This window comes from Hemiscyllium ocellatum, chromosome 1, assembly GCF_020745735.1.
Source record: "Hemiscyllium ocellatum isolate sHemOce1 chromosome 1, sHemOce1.pat.X.cur, whole genome shotgun sequence".
In the NCBI taxonomy this organism is placed as follows: Eukaryota; Metazoa; Chordata; class Chondrichthyes; order Orectolobiformes; family Hemiscylliidae; genus Hemiscyllium; species Hemiscyllium ocellatum.
This window is the reverse complement of record NC_083401.1, coordinates 134118891-134136743: the sequence shown is the minus strand read 5'-3', so window position 1 is coordinate 134136743 and position 17853 is coordinate 134118891. Positions and strand designations below refer to the sequence as shown.

At 41.5% G+C, this 17853-nt stretch overlaps 1 protein-coding gene and 1 non-coding gene across 2 annotated transcripts in view; one reads left to right on the top strand and one right to left on the bottom strand.

Annotated features, from left to right (window-relative positions):
• cfap299 (cilia and flagella associated protein 299) overlaps positions 1-17853 on the top strand; it is a 587024-nt gene that overhangs the window by 73670 nt on the left and 495501 nt on the right. The window lies entirely within an intron of this gene.
• Positions 9190-9381, bottom strand: LOC132821001 (U2 spliceosomal RNA). The gene has a single exon (XR_009645273.1). It is a non-coding gene; the product is annotated as a U2 spliceosomal RNA (small nuclear RNA).

The following is a 17853-nucleotide window of genomic DNA, read 5'->3' as shown; positions in this document are numbered from 1 at the left end:
GTTCAAAGCAGATTTGTCTTGCTTAAAAGCAGGAGTCACATCAAAGTCTGCCATTTAGAAATATAATTAAAACAAAAACGCAAAAGTAGACAATCTTGGCAAAAATAACTAATCAATACACAAAATGCAGTAAAGTTATGATAAAATCCATTTAGAGTTTTCAAAAAAAGCTTTCGATAGATAGTCTCAAGTCTCCCTAAAGCCTGCTTTAGTTTGCTCTTCTTTTGTAATCAATGTTGTGGATAAATCTCACTGTTACTTGTATCAGCATTTCTGAACTCAAAACAGTGACAGACTGGCCACTGCTTGAATCATCTTAATGTTTAAAAATTCATAAATGATTCATATTTGTTAAGTGTCCTGGATTCCAGGAGGAATAGATTTTAATCACAAAAAAAACTTAGCATGCTTGCTCTAAAGAGCTGCATCCATCATTAGGTATTCACAGTAAGTAGTGCTGCTACCAGCAAACACTGTTGAGAAAATCATGTGAGTTTATGTTACTGATTTAATGGATAGAAAATAATAACCTGAAATTTGCAGGAGGTGGTGGCTTTGCTGTAAAATTAGTGAACTATTGTCCAGAATCTTGCACTAATGTTCTGGAGACATTGTCTTGAATGCTACCATGGCAGAGGTAAAATTTGAAATCAATTTTAGAAAAACTGGGAATGAAAAGCTGGCCTAATACTGACCATGTAACCATGTTGATTGTTGTAAAAACTCATCTGGTTCAGTAATTTCTTTTAGGAAAGGAAATCTACCATCCTTACCTGGTTGAGCCGATATCTGGCTCCAAACCCACAGCCACGTAGTTGAATCTTAACTGCCATTGCCTAGCCATGAATGAATAAACCAAACTTGTGATTTCCTGAGTTGGGTTCCCTGCTTTGTAAAGATATAGCCTCTCTTTCTTTTTTCAGCATCCAAATGGAGCTGGTAACAGTGCTGCAAAAGCCATGTTGTCCCTAATTTCGTAAAGTGAATTTACTCTCTATTGAAAGCAGAAGACCCTAAGTTCTAATTAGACATCTTCACAAATCACAGATATGTATAAAATTCAGGGTGTATGGTCTGAGGCAAAAAGTATAAATAGCAGACAAAATGTGATTCTCCAATCTGGTCTCCTCAGCAGGGATCAATACTCAAGGGGTATCCCTTCCTGAAATTGTTGCCATCTACAGGAGTGCCCTACTCTGAGTGATTTCTAGTTGAATTGAATAGAGGAAAGACACAGCCAAACAGTTTGTGGAGCAAAAATGAGATGGAAAAGCGAAAAGTAAGTGTGAAGTACATAAATACCAGTTTTAAGTTAGTCCATAGAATAAATTATTGGCTTAGTGTCACAGTGATCCAGCTAGGGAACTACTGAATCCTAAGAAAAAAATCCATGGTCTCAGCTATTTATACATAGAAATACATTCAACTTACAACATGGAAAAAGGCATTCAACCTAACCAGCCTAAATCAAAACGTTCCTTCCACGTGAACACACATTTCTAATCACAATTACCTAGCCTGCTCCTAAATTTTCTGATCACCTTTCCTTCATCCTGCTATTCAGTCTAATCTCGAATATTGATATAATTTCCTCCTTGAACATTAACTCCAAAATTCCAATGAAGAAGTTTCATAAACTTCTTTGCAGAACAAGTGAAATGTATTTACGAGTCTCTTGCATTTAGTATGCTATCTATAATCCTCATTGTAATCCTCATCCTCCTTCAACTACTCAAAACAATCTTTTCCATGAATCGGATGGGTTTTTCCTCAATGATCGAGTGTGGTTTCATGGCCACTGTTAAATGATTAAGTCCAGATTTTTGTTTTATTGAATTCAAATTCCACTGTCTGCTGTGGTGAAAAATTGAACCCAGGTTCCCAGAACATTTCCTGGATCTCTGGATTGACAGTCCAGTGATAAATTCCCTCCCCGAGCAACGTGTATTTGAAAGAAAGTTCACTTTCTCTACAGGTTGCTTTAGTATTTTATGAAGTATTTTCAGTTGACAATATACCACATGTAGCATCAAAGCCAAATGTTCAATTTGGTACAATGCCAATGAGGGCAACAACAAACATTGCAATGCAAACAAATTAGATTAATCGTTTAATACAATTAACAAACTTGAAAGAAAGGCAAACAAACCTGTTTAATTGCTATTTTGTGCAGTAGTAGTAATTGTCAACAATTTCCAACCAACTGTAAGAAATGTATTTGAGTGCATGAGAACATAGTCAGTTAATATTCTTCCAATGTCTGCATGATAATAATGGCCACTTTATAAGTAGCTAATAGTATCAGTCGTATTGGTCTCAAAATGAAGTCCGCATGAATGAATATTGTTAAAATTCACAATACCAGGTTATAGTCCAACAGGTTTATTTGGAAGTGCAAGCTTTTGGAACGCTGCTCCTTCAGGTGGTTGTGGAGGATAAGATCGTAAGACACAGAATTTATAGCAAAAGTTTACAATCCATTTTTTAGAAATAGAATCAGTCTGAACAGACAGCCTCAGACCGTTCACCTCACACCTTCAACGCATTACCTGAGCTGACATGGCACCTATTGTTAAAGTTTACTTGAGAATGTAATTTTAAAAAAGGTTCTGGGATTTACATATGAAAGAACTGAAACCAACATGCCCATTCTAAAAGACGAGAGATGTAACAAACAATCCAAATCTTTTCAATATTTAACTTTAGCTGCGTCACACTGTAAACTTTTGCTATAAATTCTATGTCTTATGATCGTATACTCCACAACCACCTGATGAAGGAACAGCGCTCTGAAAGCTAGTGCTTCCAAATAAACCTGTTGGACTATAACCTGGTGTTGTGTGATTTTTAACTTTTGTATACCCCAGTCCACAATTGGTACCTCCAAATTAATGAATATTGATATCATTGATTAGAAACATAACCATAGGTATAATCCATGAAGGGCAACCACTGCATGAGTTTTAGAAATTGACAACAAGACCATGGGAAATTGATTAGCTTACTTTGTCTATTACCAATGAGATGCAAAGTCCAATAGTGGCCCCGGAGGCATTTCACTGGTTCTAAATGATGATGGACAAGAATGACCAAAATTGTACCTGAACCCATGGTTATGAGGGCAGTGTGAGGTTTGTAATTAGGATAACATGGATTGATTTTAATGGGTACTCCTGCTCCTGATTGGCCTACATTTATGTAGGTATAACACTTTGTACTTAAAAGGACTGAGGTCTGCTTACTGTTGGAGAAGGTGGCCTGCAGCCTGTCTGGTGAATACTGCAGTCCGTTCTGTTCAAATTAAAAGAAAGGGGACCTAAAAAAAAAGTTGGGCTTTGGATTTGTAAAAGTAATAGATCTATCAAACTCAGATAGGTTTCCTGAATAATAGCAGGATGCCCTAGCAAATATGGAATGAAGTACACCACTAAAGCAAATTAAACCCAGTATTAGATCCTTTAATTACTCAAATAACTCGACTACGCAAAATTTGGCACAATTAATTCAGTTTGCTGTGAACTAACTTTACTCTAAAGAGGCCAGCAATTTCTGGATCAGCATTTAGAATTTACCCAGAGCCAATGCAGGAAGACTGAGTGTATAATTTCCTGGATTGTAGTTTCCACCTGATTGAATAAGAGGGTGAAGTATTTTTCATGATCCAAACCTATGATACAAGTTCAATTTCTACAGAATTTGTAACCTGATGGTTTGAGGTTTCACTTACCCTTACAATATTCAGTGCTTGGTGACCTCCAATTCCTCTTGGTCCACACAGTGAGTTCTATGTGATGTCTTTTTTGAATACTTGTTTTCAGAGTTTGATGCTCAGCTATGGAGCTGCAACTTCTTGCTGATAAGTGTGACACCTGGGACTGCTTCAATGTCACCAAGGCGATATATAGACACAACGCCCTTGGTCTCAAACTGGTTCAAAGTAAGAACAGAAGCTCTTTGGAAGACGGAGAAAATACGAACCTTCACGAGAGACAACACTTTAAAGAACCCCATAACTGTGATACAATCATAGTCATAGAGATGTACTGCATGGAAACAGACCCTTCAGTCCAACCCGTACAGGCCGACCGGATATCCCAATTCAATCTAGTCCCACCTGCCAGCACCCAGCCCATATCCCTCCAAATCCTTCTGATTCATATACCCATCTAAATGCCTCTTAAATGTTGCAATTATACCAGCCTCCACCATTTCCTCTGGCAGCTCATTCCATATATGTACCACCCTCTGCGTGAAAAAGTTGTCCCTTAGGTTTCTTTTATATCTTTCCACTCTCACCATAAACCTATGTCCTCTGGTTCTGAACTCCCCAACCCCAGGGAAAAGACTTTGTCTATTTACCTTATCCATGCCCCTCATAATTTTGTAAACCTCTATAAGGTCACCCCTCAGCCTCCAACACTCCAGATAAAACAGCCCGAGCCTGTTTAGCCTCTCCCTATAAGCTCAAATCCTCCAACCCTGGCAACATCCTTGTAAATCTTTTCTGAACCATTTCAAGTTTCACAACATCTTTCCAATAGGAAGGAGACCAAAATTGCACACAATATTCCAACAGTGGCCTAACCAATGTCGTGTACAGCCGCAAGATGACCTCCCAACTCCTGTACTCAATACTCTGACCAGTAAATGAAAGCATACCAAAGCTTTTTTCACTATCCTATCTACCTGTAACCCCATTTTCAAGGAACTATGAACCTGCACTCCAAGGTCTCTTTGTTCAGCAACCCTTCCTAGGAACTTACCATTAAGTTTGTACATCCTGCTAAGATTTGCTTTCCCAAAATGCAGCACCTCGCATTTATCTGAATTAAACTCCATCTGCCGCTTCTCTGCCCATTGGCCATCTGGTCCAGATCCTGTTGTAATCTGAGGTAACCCTCTTCACTGTCCACTACACCTCCAATTTTGGTATCATCTGCAAACTTACTAACTGTACCTCTTATGCTCGCATCCAAATCATTTATGTAAATGACAAAAAGTAGAGGACCCAGCACCGATTCCTGTGGCACTCCACTGGTCACAGGCCTCCAGTCTGAAAAACAACCCTCCACCACCACCCTCTGTCTGCTGCCTTTGAGCCAGTTCTGTATCCAAATGGTTAGTTCTCCCTGTATTCCATGAGATCTAACCTTGCTAATCAATCTCCCATGGGGAGCCTTCTTGAACGCCTTACTGAAATCTATATAGATCATATCTACTGCTCTGCCCTCATCAATTCTCTTTGTTACTTCAAAAAACTCAATCAAGTTTGCGAGACATGATTTCCCATGCACAGAGCCATGTTGACTATCCCTAATCACTCCTTGCCTTTCCAAATACATGTACATCCTGTCCCTCAGAATTCCCTCCAACAACTTGCCTACCACCGACGCCAGACTCACTAGTCTATAGTTCCCTGGCTTGTCCTTACCACCCTTCTTAAACAGTGGCACCACATTAGCCATCCTCCAGTGTTCCAGCACCTCACCTATGACTATCGATGATGCAAATATCTCAGTAAGAGGCCCAGCAATCACTTCTCTACCTTCCCACAGAGAGTGCACCTGATCAGGTCCTGGGGATTTATCCACCTTTATGCATTTCAAGACATCGAGCACTTCCTCCTCTGCACTTTGGACATTTTGCAAGCTGTCACCATTTATTTCCCTACAGTCTATATCTTCCATATCCTTTTCCACATTACATACTGATGCAAAGTACTCATTTAGTATTTCCCCTATTTTCTGTGGCTCCACACAAAGGCCACCTTGCTGATCTTTGAGGGGCCCTATTTTCTCCCTAATTACCCTTTTGTCTTTAATGTATTTATAAAAACCCTTTGGATTCTCCTTAATTCTATTTGCCAAAGCTATCTCCTGTCCCCTTTTTGCCTTCCTGATTTCCCTCTTAAGTATACTCCTACTGCCTTTATACTCTTCTAAGAATTCACTCAATCCATCCTGTCTATACTTTACATATGCTTCCTTCTTTTTCTTAACCAAACCCTCAATTTCTTTAGTCATCCAGCGTTCCCTATACCAAACAGCCGTTCCTTTTACCCTGACAGGAATATACTTTCTCTGGATTCTCGTTATCTCATTCCTGAAGGCATCCCATTTTCCAGCCATCCCTTTACCTGTGAACATCTGCCACCAATCAGCTTTCAAAAGTTTTTTTTAAGCTTAGGTTCCCTATAATGTGGAAACAGGTCCTTTGGCCCAACAAGTCCGCACCGACCCTCCGAAGGGTAACCCACCCAGACCCATCTCCCTCTGACTAATGAACCTAACACTGTGGGCAGTTTAGCATTGTCAATTCACCTGACCTACACTTCTTTGTGATTGTGGGAGGAAACCAGAGGATTCGGAGGAAACACACACAGACACGGAGAATGTGCAAACTCCACACAGACGATTACCCGAGGCTGGGATCGAACCTGGGACCGTGGTGCTGTGAGGCAGCAGTGCTAACCACTGAGCCACCATCCGCCCACCTAAAACCGTCAAAATTGGACTTTCTCCAATTTAGAATTTCAACTTTTTGATCTCGTCTATCCTTTTCCATCAGTCACCTCCCCTGCCTTATTTCCCAAGAATGGGTCAAGTTTTGCACCTTCTCTAGTAGGTACATCCATATACTGAATCAGAAAATTTTCTTGTGCACACTGCTCCATCTAAACCCTTAACACTATGGAAGTCCCAGTCTATGTTTGGAAAGTTAAAATCACCTACCATAACTACCCTACTATTCTTACAGATAGTTGAGATCTCCTTACAAATTTGTTTCTCAATTTCTTTCTGATTATTAGGAGGTCTATAATACAATCCCAATAACGTAATCATCCCTTTCCTGGTCTCTGTTCCACCCAGGTAACTTCCCTGGATGCATTTCCAGGAAAATCCTCCCTCAGCACGGCTGTAATGCTGTCCCTTAATAAAAATGCCGCTCCCCCTCCTCTTTCGCTGCCCTTTCTATCCTTCCTGTAGCATTTGTGTCATGGAACATTAAGCTGTCAGTCCTGTCCATCCCTGAGCCATGTTTCTGTAATTGCTATGATTTCCCAGTCCCATGTTCCTAACCATGCCCTGAGTTCATCTGCCTTCCCTGTTAGGCCCCTTGCATTGAAATAAATGCAGTTTAATTTATTAGTCCTACCTTGTTCCTGCCTGCCCTGACTGTTTGACTCACTTCTGTTCTCAACAGTATCAGTGTCAGTTTGACTTCTTTCCTCACTATCTCCCTGGGTCCCATCCCCCCACCTTACTAGTTTAAATCCTCCTGAGCAGCTCCAGCAAATATCCCTGCCCGTATATTAGTTCTCTTCCAATTTCCTTCGTCCATGCACCAGCTCTTCAGTCATGCGTTCATCTGCTCTATCCTCCTATTCCTGCCCTCACTAGCTCATAGCACATGGAGTAATCCAGATATTGCTATTCTTGAGAACCTCCTTTTTAAATTCCTGCCTAACTCTCTGTAACCTCCCCTCAGACTCTCAACCTTTTCCCTTCCTATGTCATTGGTTCCAATGTGGACAATGACCTTTTGCTGGCCCCTCTCCCCCGTGAGAACATTCTGCACCCTCTCTGAGACATCCTTGATCCTCATACCAGGGAAGCAACACACCATTCTGATTTTTCGCTGCTGGCCACAGAAATGTCTGCCTATACCTCGAACTAAAGAATCCCCTAATACAATTGATCTCTTGGAACCTGATGTACCCCTCGTTGCATTGGAGCCAGTCTCAATACCAGAAACTTGGCTGTTTGTTCTACTTTCCCCTGAGAATCCATCCCCCATTACATTTTCCAAAACAGCCTACTTGTTTGAAATGGGTGTAGCCACCAAAGACTCCTGCACTAGGTGCCTACCTCTCTTACCTTTCTTGGAGATAACCCATCTATGTGACTGTATCTGTGACTTTTCCCCATTCTTCTAACTGCCATCCTTCACATTCTGTTGTTGCAAATTCCTCATCGCTCCTCACTGTCTCTCCAACTGATCCATTCGATCTGATAAGATTTGCAACCAACAGTATTTATGGCAGGTATAATCCGCTGTAATCCTTAAACTCTCTTTAATCTCCCACATCTGACAAAAAGCACATATCAGTCTACGGAAGGCCATTTTCATAATCTACAGCCCCAGAAAATAACACCGTCTTATTCCTCTACAAACACTGCCCCAGGTTAAATTAATAGTTATGGTTTATATTGTAAGTTTAAGATGATGATGTGTTTGAGGAAATCCCCATCAAAGATGAGTTTGGATTATCATCTGGTACAGCAGAAGTTGAAGACACCATTAACCACATGAAGAATGAAAAAGCTGCTGGAGTGGATGGGATTCCAACCAAGGTTTTCAAACTTGGAGGAGTATAGCTTACAGGTCATCTCCAACAACTGCTACTAAAAATCTGGAGCAAAGAAGAAATGCTTGCTGATCTCTGAGATGATTCTGAGATCTTCCCAATTGTCGGAGCCAAAGCCTTGGGCAGATTGACAAATGCCATGCAGAATGGTTAATGATGTGCCTGGTGAGCGGTGAAATTAATGTTCATAGTTTCACAGTTTGTTCTGAAACTGGCTTTTCAGAAGGATTTCTTTAGAAATTGGGAGAAGGAACCTCACAAAGATTTGGACAATGATCTTCCTGGTGATGGGGAGTAGGGAGATCCCTTTCTGGTTTCCACAGTCCACTTGATCCCCTTTCTTGAAGATGGTGATGATGGTAACTCACCTCATTTTTAAAAATTATTAACTATATAATTCCCTTTAGTATTTTCAAGTAAAATAAGGCTGCTTCAACTTTAAGTGGTTCTTTTACTTCTTTGAGTGTACTTCTTGTGTTGAAGAATGCCTTTGTTAATTTTTTTTAGATTACTTACAGTGTGGAAACAGGCCGTTCGGCCCAACAAATCCACACCGACCCGCAACCCACCCAGATCCACTCCCCCACATTTACCCCGGCCCCTAACACTACGGGCAATTTAGCATGGCCAACTCATCTAACCTGCACATTTTTTTGGACTGTGAGAGGAAACCGGAGCACCCGGAGGAAACCCACGCAGACACAGGGAGAATGTGCAAACTCCGCACCGTCAGTTACCTGAGGCGGGAATTGAATCAGAGTCTCTGGCGCTATAAGGCAGCAGTGCTAACCACTGTGCCACCATGCCGCCCACTTGTAGGCATTGGGTGCACCATTCCTGAAAACACTGCAATACCAGGCTGATACATGGAGAGGACAGATCAAGCCTTTAAGCCATCTCCCTGCTCCAAAGATCCATTTAATACAAACACTCCCACTTTCGGGAAATATCAGCGATTAAACTGATAAGAACAGAAACTACACATATTCCGAGCCAAAAGGCCGAGAAGCGAATTGGCAAGTCTTGTTAGACTTCCTAACTTTTTACTTCTTTTTTACTCTCTTTACGATTCTCAGTGCTCTTATTCGTAGAATTATCTACCCATTTTATGTTATACCTTATAAAAATGTACTATTTTGTTCAGTTCATCCATGAAACACCTGAACTGGAAGGTTCCCTACAGTTCTCTTCACAATGCACTCAATCTATACCGTAGCAAGTTCTTTTCTAAGTACATTTCACTTCTTGGTAATTGATATGTCAAAGGTGATTTTGCACAATTAAACTAACTAAGAAGAAATAAGGTAAAAACTATATCATATTAATTATGTTTTTGATTATTCAATAATGCACAAAATTTTTGAGAGAAACTTAATCATCTTTGTAATCTTGATATAACATTAAAACACAAGGAGTGAAGTCTAGTTGTAGGGTTAAGGGTATAATCAAACTTTTCATTAAGAATTTGTCATGATTCCTTGCTTAACATTTTCCATATGTTAACATCTTCCATATGTTGATAGTTTTCATTTAACTAATATCCTCAGTCAGTTGTTGCTTATAATTGTCTTCTGCTGCACAATGTTACACGTGGTGAAAATTTTCCATGCTCTGAAGCGGAGTGGGAGTATTTTGTGGTGTGTGTCAATGGTTTGGGAAATAATTTCCTTTCCAGAAGAAAGGAAGCATGATTACGCATACTTTATGTGCAAGAGTTGCAGAGGGACCAAAGGTCTTTGATGGTAAAATCGAGTCTTTGAAGATAAGGATCTTTCTGCCATTTTGTGGTTGTAAAACTCAGTATGTACTTCTCATCTTGGCATTGAGACCATTAGTATGGTTGGAAAACCCAAAGAATCAACCACATTATTGAAATGCAAACAACTATATCAAATTATATGATGCAGTGCCACAGCTTATATTGGTGTAGGTTCATGTTGTGTGTCTGTACTATCTACAGATACAAAGCATTGAATTATTGAGTGACAAATATATCTATGAAGTAAGCAAATCTATAAATCCTGATTGCCACAGGCATGACTGAGTGATGTAATTCTGCTTGGGAGTGGAATAATAATTCGATCATTATGTATTTTGAATGTGCCAGAAGCAAAATATATGTCTGAATTTTGTTCAGCTAAATCAGAGTTGTTGAGATTTTGGAGTTTTTTGCTGCAAGGCCTAACAAGGTTTCTCGCCCTACCTCAACAAATTTGCCTCTATCATGTTTAATTTCTGCTTCATCCTATCACATACTGTACCTGGAACAATTCACTACAGCCTCTTTCCCACAGCTTGAGTGACATATCCCAGCCACTCTGCTCACAGTTATTTTCTTTCCCATTGCGCACTTTTGATTTTCAGCACAATGGAAGAGGACAATGAGTGCTCCCGTTCTGCAGCTCCAAGCCTTATCGTGGCCTTGCTGGTGAGCCTGAAGATGTCTGCATTTCTCCCAGTAGCCCATGCTGTTAATTCCACAGGTTTCACACTTAGCTATTGTCTCTATCCATCCATTTCTATTCAGAATCCCCTGCCTGCCCTTTCTAGATCCTAGCATATGAGATGACTATGCCTGGTGTAATCATATATTGCCCCTCTTCCTTGTGGGTGTGCCTGACTTAGATAACCCCCTCCCATTCTGCATTATACCCTTCCCAGCAATATTTCTCATATATCTCCTTGCAACTCCTTCTACCTCCTTCATTATTGTCCAGCGTCCTTGACCAAAGCCTGCAGCCTGACTGGTCCCAACTGCCAAAGCTTATTGCTACAGGTACGACCACACTTGCCCCTTACTTTCTGCAGACTAATCTGATGGATTGATCGTTGCCCAACACCTTGAATGGCATGACTGGACAGTGCCATGCAACACATGTCCAGATCCTGACTAATGCCAAATAAACTCACCAACTACATTAGCCCTACTGCCTGGTACTATGGAGCCAATGGACAGTGGTCACAGGCCTTCTGACTGAGAACCCCAACCACCCCTGATAGATGCCTGACCGTGGCTAATTCCCTGGACTTGTATGGAAGATTGCCACTCACTGCTGGGACCCCTTGAATGATTGTTGCCTCCATGGATTTGAGTGTATACTTAAAAAAAAGACTCATTCACTGGAGTGTGCGAGTCACTGGCCAAGCCAGTATTTTACTATCCATCCTGAATTGTTAAGTGTCAACCGCATTGCTGCAGTCCTGGAGGCCAGATCAGGTAACCGCAGCAGTTTCTTCTTTCTCTGCAGGACATTTGGAGTCGTAGAGTCATGGAGATGCACAGCCTGGAAACAAACCCTTCGGTCTAACTCGTCTAGATATCTAGATGAATCTAGTCTCATTTGCCAGCATTTGGCCCATATGCAGATGTCTTTCCTCTGGCAGTTCATTTCAAAAGTGCATCACCCTCTGCATGAAAAGGTTGTCCCTCAGGTTCCTTTTAAATCTTTCCCCTCTCACCTTAAACACATCCCCTTTGGCTTTGGACTTGTCCACCCTGGGGAAAGTTTATTTATCCTATCCATGCCCTTTCTGAATTCGTACACCTCTATAAGGTCACTCCTCAGCCTCCACTACTGCAGGAAAAATTGCCCCAACCTATTCATCCTCTTCCCAGACCTCAAACCCTCAGACCGTGGCAGCATCCTTGTAAATCTTTCCTGAACCCTTTCAAGTTTCCCAACATCCTTCCGATAGCAGGAAGACTAGAATTGCACATGATACTCCAAATGTGGCCAAACTAATGTCCTGTACAGCTACAGCATGACCTCCCAACTCCTGTACTTAATGCTCTGACCAACAAAGTAAACCAGGTGAGCTTTTCCTGATAATTGATAATGGTTTCATGGTCATCATTAGACTCTTAATTCTTGATAATTGTTCAATTCAAATTCCACTATTAGCTGTGGCAGGATTTGAACCCAGCTCCCCAGAATATTTACCAGGGTCTCTTGATTAACAGTCAATCGTGAGGTGCTGGAAAAACACACCTGGTCAGGCAGCATCCGAGGAGCAGGATTCCTGATGAAGGGCTTATGCCCAGAATGTCAATTCTCCTGCTCCTCGGATGCTGCCTGATCTGCTGTGCTTTTCCAGCACCCCACTCTCGACTCTAATCTCCAGCATCTGCAGTCCTCACTTTCTTGTTTCATGATTAATAGTCTAGTGATAATACCATTAGGCCATTACCCTCCTTCTACTATTCCCTGAAAGTTGGATATATGGCTGCCTCCTTGCTGCAAATGCAGCGTGTTTTCTGTGTAAGCTCCTGGCAGGTGAGAGATTGACATAGTACACTGCTGTACAGCGAGACATGCATTTACTGGACTGAGAACTGCTTAGCAGTGAAAGAAACTGCCTGGCTGGTTGTTTGACTGCAACAATTGACACAGCATGGCAAGACAAAGGATGCTGGGAGCATGCAGATACATACTTAGGGAACAAGCGCTAAGAGAGCAAGTGAACAGCCTCAAGATGTAGCTTGATCCAATCTGTGAACTGAATAACTGAACCTGTGCAGAAAATACCCCTGTTGCAGCCTGTCAATTTAGTGATACACTCTGCAATGCAAGTCTGTGTTTCAAGGGCACGGTGCCAGTGCATAATATAAGTGCCAGGACAGCCGTGATGGTTGGTTAGTTCTGGTGTCATGGAGGAGGATTTAGTTGTTGGTGGCCATTGATCATGTCCTGAAATGTTGGTACCCAGTATTTGCCTTGGAGTTTGGAGCAAGCGGTGAGCTCACTGTGCCAAATGTTCTTTCTGGTTTCCTTCCTAGGTTTAGCTGACGTTTGGCTCCTTTGGTGAGTTCAGTGATTTTGGTAAAGTCTGACTATTAATGAGGTGAGTTGTGGCATTTAACATGCAATAATGACCATCAGTTGGAATCTTGTCACTGCCTAATGAGTATCTTAAACATGGCTATGAAAAGCATAAAAGATGGAGCAAAATTACCTTTGCATAGTGGTAAGTCTCGTTCTGCCACACAACTCGCCATAGCCCAAGTCTGCATACAAGATGGCGGTGGTTTGTTTTCAGTGTTTTTCACTTACCTTTTGGAGACAGTGGCAGTGACGGATCATGGCAGTGGCTGGGGTCCAGTGTGAGTCTCGGTGGCAACAATGGTGATTTGGGTCCAAACTTTCTGACTAGCAGCGAAGCCTGGTGTGCCCAGGGTAGTCTTAGTCCAGCATGGTGAAAACATACCCAATATGAGGGAGAGTGAACCCTCTTGGGAAGTCCAGCTTCGAGCATCTGTTGGTTCATGGCTCAAGAAAGGGCTGTTTGACTTTTTAACATCTTTAATTTTCTACTTGTATGCTAAGAAGACTAGTGCTGAACTTTTTAACGTATTTCTTTATTTTTCTATTTCGGTAACCTAGGTTTTGTATCTAGGTACTTTGGCACACATGCGCCATTTAGGTACAACATTGTACACTTTTCACCGTACTCTTGTACCATGTACTTGAGTAGGAGTGACAACAAAACCTAAATCTGAAAAATAATCTGTCAGTCAGATCGCTTTAAGATTCCACTCAATGTAATGTGTTTTTCATGGGATGCAGCTTTTAAAATCACTTTCTTGAAGGCTTTTTCAAATTGAAAACTGTTTAACAACTCTTTATACTGGAAAATTATCAAAAATACAGTCACAGTTTGTTCTGCATCACAAATGAACACTAAGACAGTGGAATAAATAGTGCCACTTTTCCTGGCTCACGTACACCTGGCAATGGAGAGCAGTAGTGCATTCATTCATCTGTTTTGGGCATTGTGGGCAAAATCATTATTGCATGCTGGTTAGTCTAGTTTTGGATAAGATTACTGAGTCATTGGTATGTTTCAAGGACAGCCAGTTTATTATTTATTATAGAACTAAGAGCTGGCTCCAACTGTGCCCTATGCTGGTGAGGCCATGAACATTCTCCCTCAAGTCATTTACTCTCTTCCACTGTTGGAGCTGCTAATTATACATTGCCAGGTCTGAACTCTTTCCACGCCTAATAGTATACCCAGAATATGTTGCTAATCCTTAATTAAACCTTTAATTTCTTTATTTCACCAAAAAACGTTGGTGGTGAGCTGCCATCTTAAATAGTTAGTCCGTCTGGTATAAATGCATCCGCAGTGCTGTTAGGAAGGCAGTTCCTGAACTTTGATCCTGTGATAAAATGAAGGAATGGTAATAAATTTCTAAGTTAGTATACCGGGTGATTGCCAATTTTAATCTCCCCTCCCAATATTCACATGCTGCTCTTGTTCTTCTGGATTCCCTTCCCATGTGGTTAAAGATGCCCTCCAACTCATCTCGTCCACATCTCGCACCTCCGCCCTCAGACCACACCCCTCCAACCGTAACAAGGACAGAACGCCCTTGGTGCTCACCTTCCACACTACCAACCTTCACATAAACCAAATCACCCGCCGACATTTCCGCCACCTCCAAACAGACCCCACCACCAGGGATATATTTCCCTCCCTACCCCTTTCCGCCTTCTGCAAAGATTGTTCCCTCCGTGACTACCTGGTCAGGTCCACACCCCCCTACAACCTACCGTCCCATCCTGGCACCTTCCCCTGCCACTGCGGGAATTGCAAAATCTGCGCCAACACCTCCTCCCTCATCTCCATCCAAGGCCCTAAAGGAGCCTTCCACATCCATCAAAGTTTTACCTGCACATCCACCAATATCATTTATTGTATCCGTTGCTCCCGATGCGGTCTCCTGTACACTGGGGAGACTGGACGCCTCCTAGCAGAGCGCTTTAGGGAACATCTCCGGGACACCCGCACCTATCAACCACACCACCCTGTGGCCCAATATTTCAACTCCCCCTCCCACTCTGCCGAGGACATGGAGGTCCTCGGCCTCTTTCACCGCCGCTCCCTCACCACCAGACGCCTGGAAGAAGAACGCCTTATCTTCGGCCTTGGAACACTTCAACCCCAGGGCATCAATGTGGACTTCAACAGTTTCCTCATTTTTCCTTCTCCCATCTCACCCCAGTTCCAAACTTCCAGCTCAGCGCTGTCCCCATGACTTGTCCTACCTGCCTATCTTCTTTTCCACCTATCCACTCCACCCCCCCCGACCTATCACCTTCATCCCCTCCCCCACTCACCTATTATACTCGATGCTACTTTCTCCCCCCCCACCTCACCTATCTCTCCACCCTTCAGGCTCTCTGCCTGTATTTCTGATGAAGGGCTTTTGCCCGAAACTTTGGTTAGACCGCACCTGGAATACTGTGTCCAGTTCTGGTCGCCCTACTATAGGAAAGATGTGAATGCTTTGGCGAGAGTTCAGAGGAGATTTACCAGGATGCTGCCTGGAATGGAGGGCTTATCTTACGAAGGGAAGTTGACTGAGCTAGAACATTTTTCATTGGAAAAAAGAAGGAAGAGAGGGGACCTAATTGAGGTGTACAAGATAATGAGAGGCATGGATAGAGTTGATAGCCAGAGACCTTTTTCCCAGGGCAGAAGTTGTTAACACAAGGGGTCATAGTTTTAAGCTGTTTGGTGGAAAGTATAGAGGGGATGTCAGAAGTGGGTTCTTTACGCAGAGAGTTGTGAGACCATGGAATGTGTTGCCAGCAGCAGTTGTGGAAGCGAGGTCATTGGGGATATTTAAGAAACTGCTAGACATGCATATGGTCACAGAAATTTGGGGGTTCGTACATTAGGTTTACCTTACATGAGGATCAATGGTCTGCACAACATCGTGGGCTGAATGGCCTGTTCTGTGCTGTGCTGTTCTATGTTCTAGTAAAGCAGACTTGAGTCACCGCAGAATTGAAAAGCTTTAGGATAAGAACAATAAACAATTTCATTAAGAAGAAACAGCAATTGAAGTAATATTGTCATGAAGGTTTAATTTCATTGAGCCAAATAGAATATAAATTGGACACCGTGGAAAAAACAGTGCTTAAGATATCAAACTGCTTCCAAGCTTAAAGCTGAGCAAGCAAGCACACTTTTGTATTCCAGTAGGACATTGTCATAGATTGCCAAGCCATAAAAGAAGACAAAGATAATTTTGATGGAGTTCCATAATTTTGGGCAATTATTTTCATCTAAGAACAAATGGAATTCTTGAAAGAGCAGCATTTAATAAAAGAATTAGGCTTCCAGGTGAATCCATAGATAATGTAATTAATGATCTTTACAGATTAGTGGAAAAATGTCATACTGGACATTTGAAATCAGAATTCTTAAGAGACAGAATTGTTTGATGATGTGTCTTTATCAGATCCATTGGAGAAAACCATTCAGATGATGAATGGAATCTGGAAGCACCACACATCAATCCTGATAGGAGAAAATCAATCTATTGCAGAAGAGCAACAGAATTCATTCGACTTACAAAGTATAAAAACCATACAGACACATTGAACATGTCACCAAAAGATAACATATACTAAGAGTCTGTTCCAAAGCTATGGAGTAAGGATGTCTTACAGGCATAAGCAGTGCCCAGCTTTTAGAAAGGAATGACATGTCTATAAACAATAGATCACTTCCAGAAGGTGTGAAGAAGCAAAACATAGTTGCAAAGTGGTAGGATATCAAGTAACTCCTCAGACAAACTGTTGATGAGGTACAGCAACCAGAAAAATGGAGAAATCCTATGTAATCCTAGGAGATATTGATGATCCAACTTTTTTTTTTACAAGAAGCAATTTATGTTAATGGACTTTTCATTAACTAACTTTAATACTGAGGTGGTTGTTGCTATGTTATCAGATCATTTACAAGATTAAAGAGACAGAGATTACAGACTACAACAGTGAATCAACATGATCCAGCAGGTACAGATTTCAAAATTAAAGGTATGTGCCAAACAATTCAACGATATAAGGTGTGATTAGAGGGTACTGATGCATTTGTTCTCCAAAGTCAAAACTTCTTACTCTTAAGCATGAATGAATGTCTTGACAATAACTTCGTAGAGGTTGTGGGAGGAGTACAACATGTTACAATTGAGTCTAAGCAGACTGATATTCAGCCAGTTGTACCAAGACTGTTCAAAGAGATATCAATGAAGCAACAAGTGGTCGAGGTGTAGCCAGGTGTGGAAGCACTGGTCAAGGAAATGTTAGTTATTGAGCAAACACTTCTTGAATAACCATTCAAGAGAGACAATCTGTAGAGGACTTGTAAAGGAACGTCGCTGGACCTGAAATGTTAACTTTGATTTCTCTCCACAGGTGTTGCCAGAACTGCTGAGATTTTCCAGCCATTCCTGTTTTTGTTTCAGATTTCCAGCATCCATAGCTTTTTTGTATAAGACTTCAATTGGGCTTCCTTGACTCATTGTGGAACCCTACATTAACATTTAGATTACCCATATTAATGTAGCAGAATTATTTCACATGGTCAACAGGAAAACTGGAACAATACATGATTGATGGAAATTGTTCTATTCATATCTTTGCTGAAGAACGTTTTGATGACAAAACCAACGATTGCAAAAAAGTGCAAAT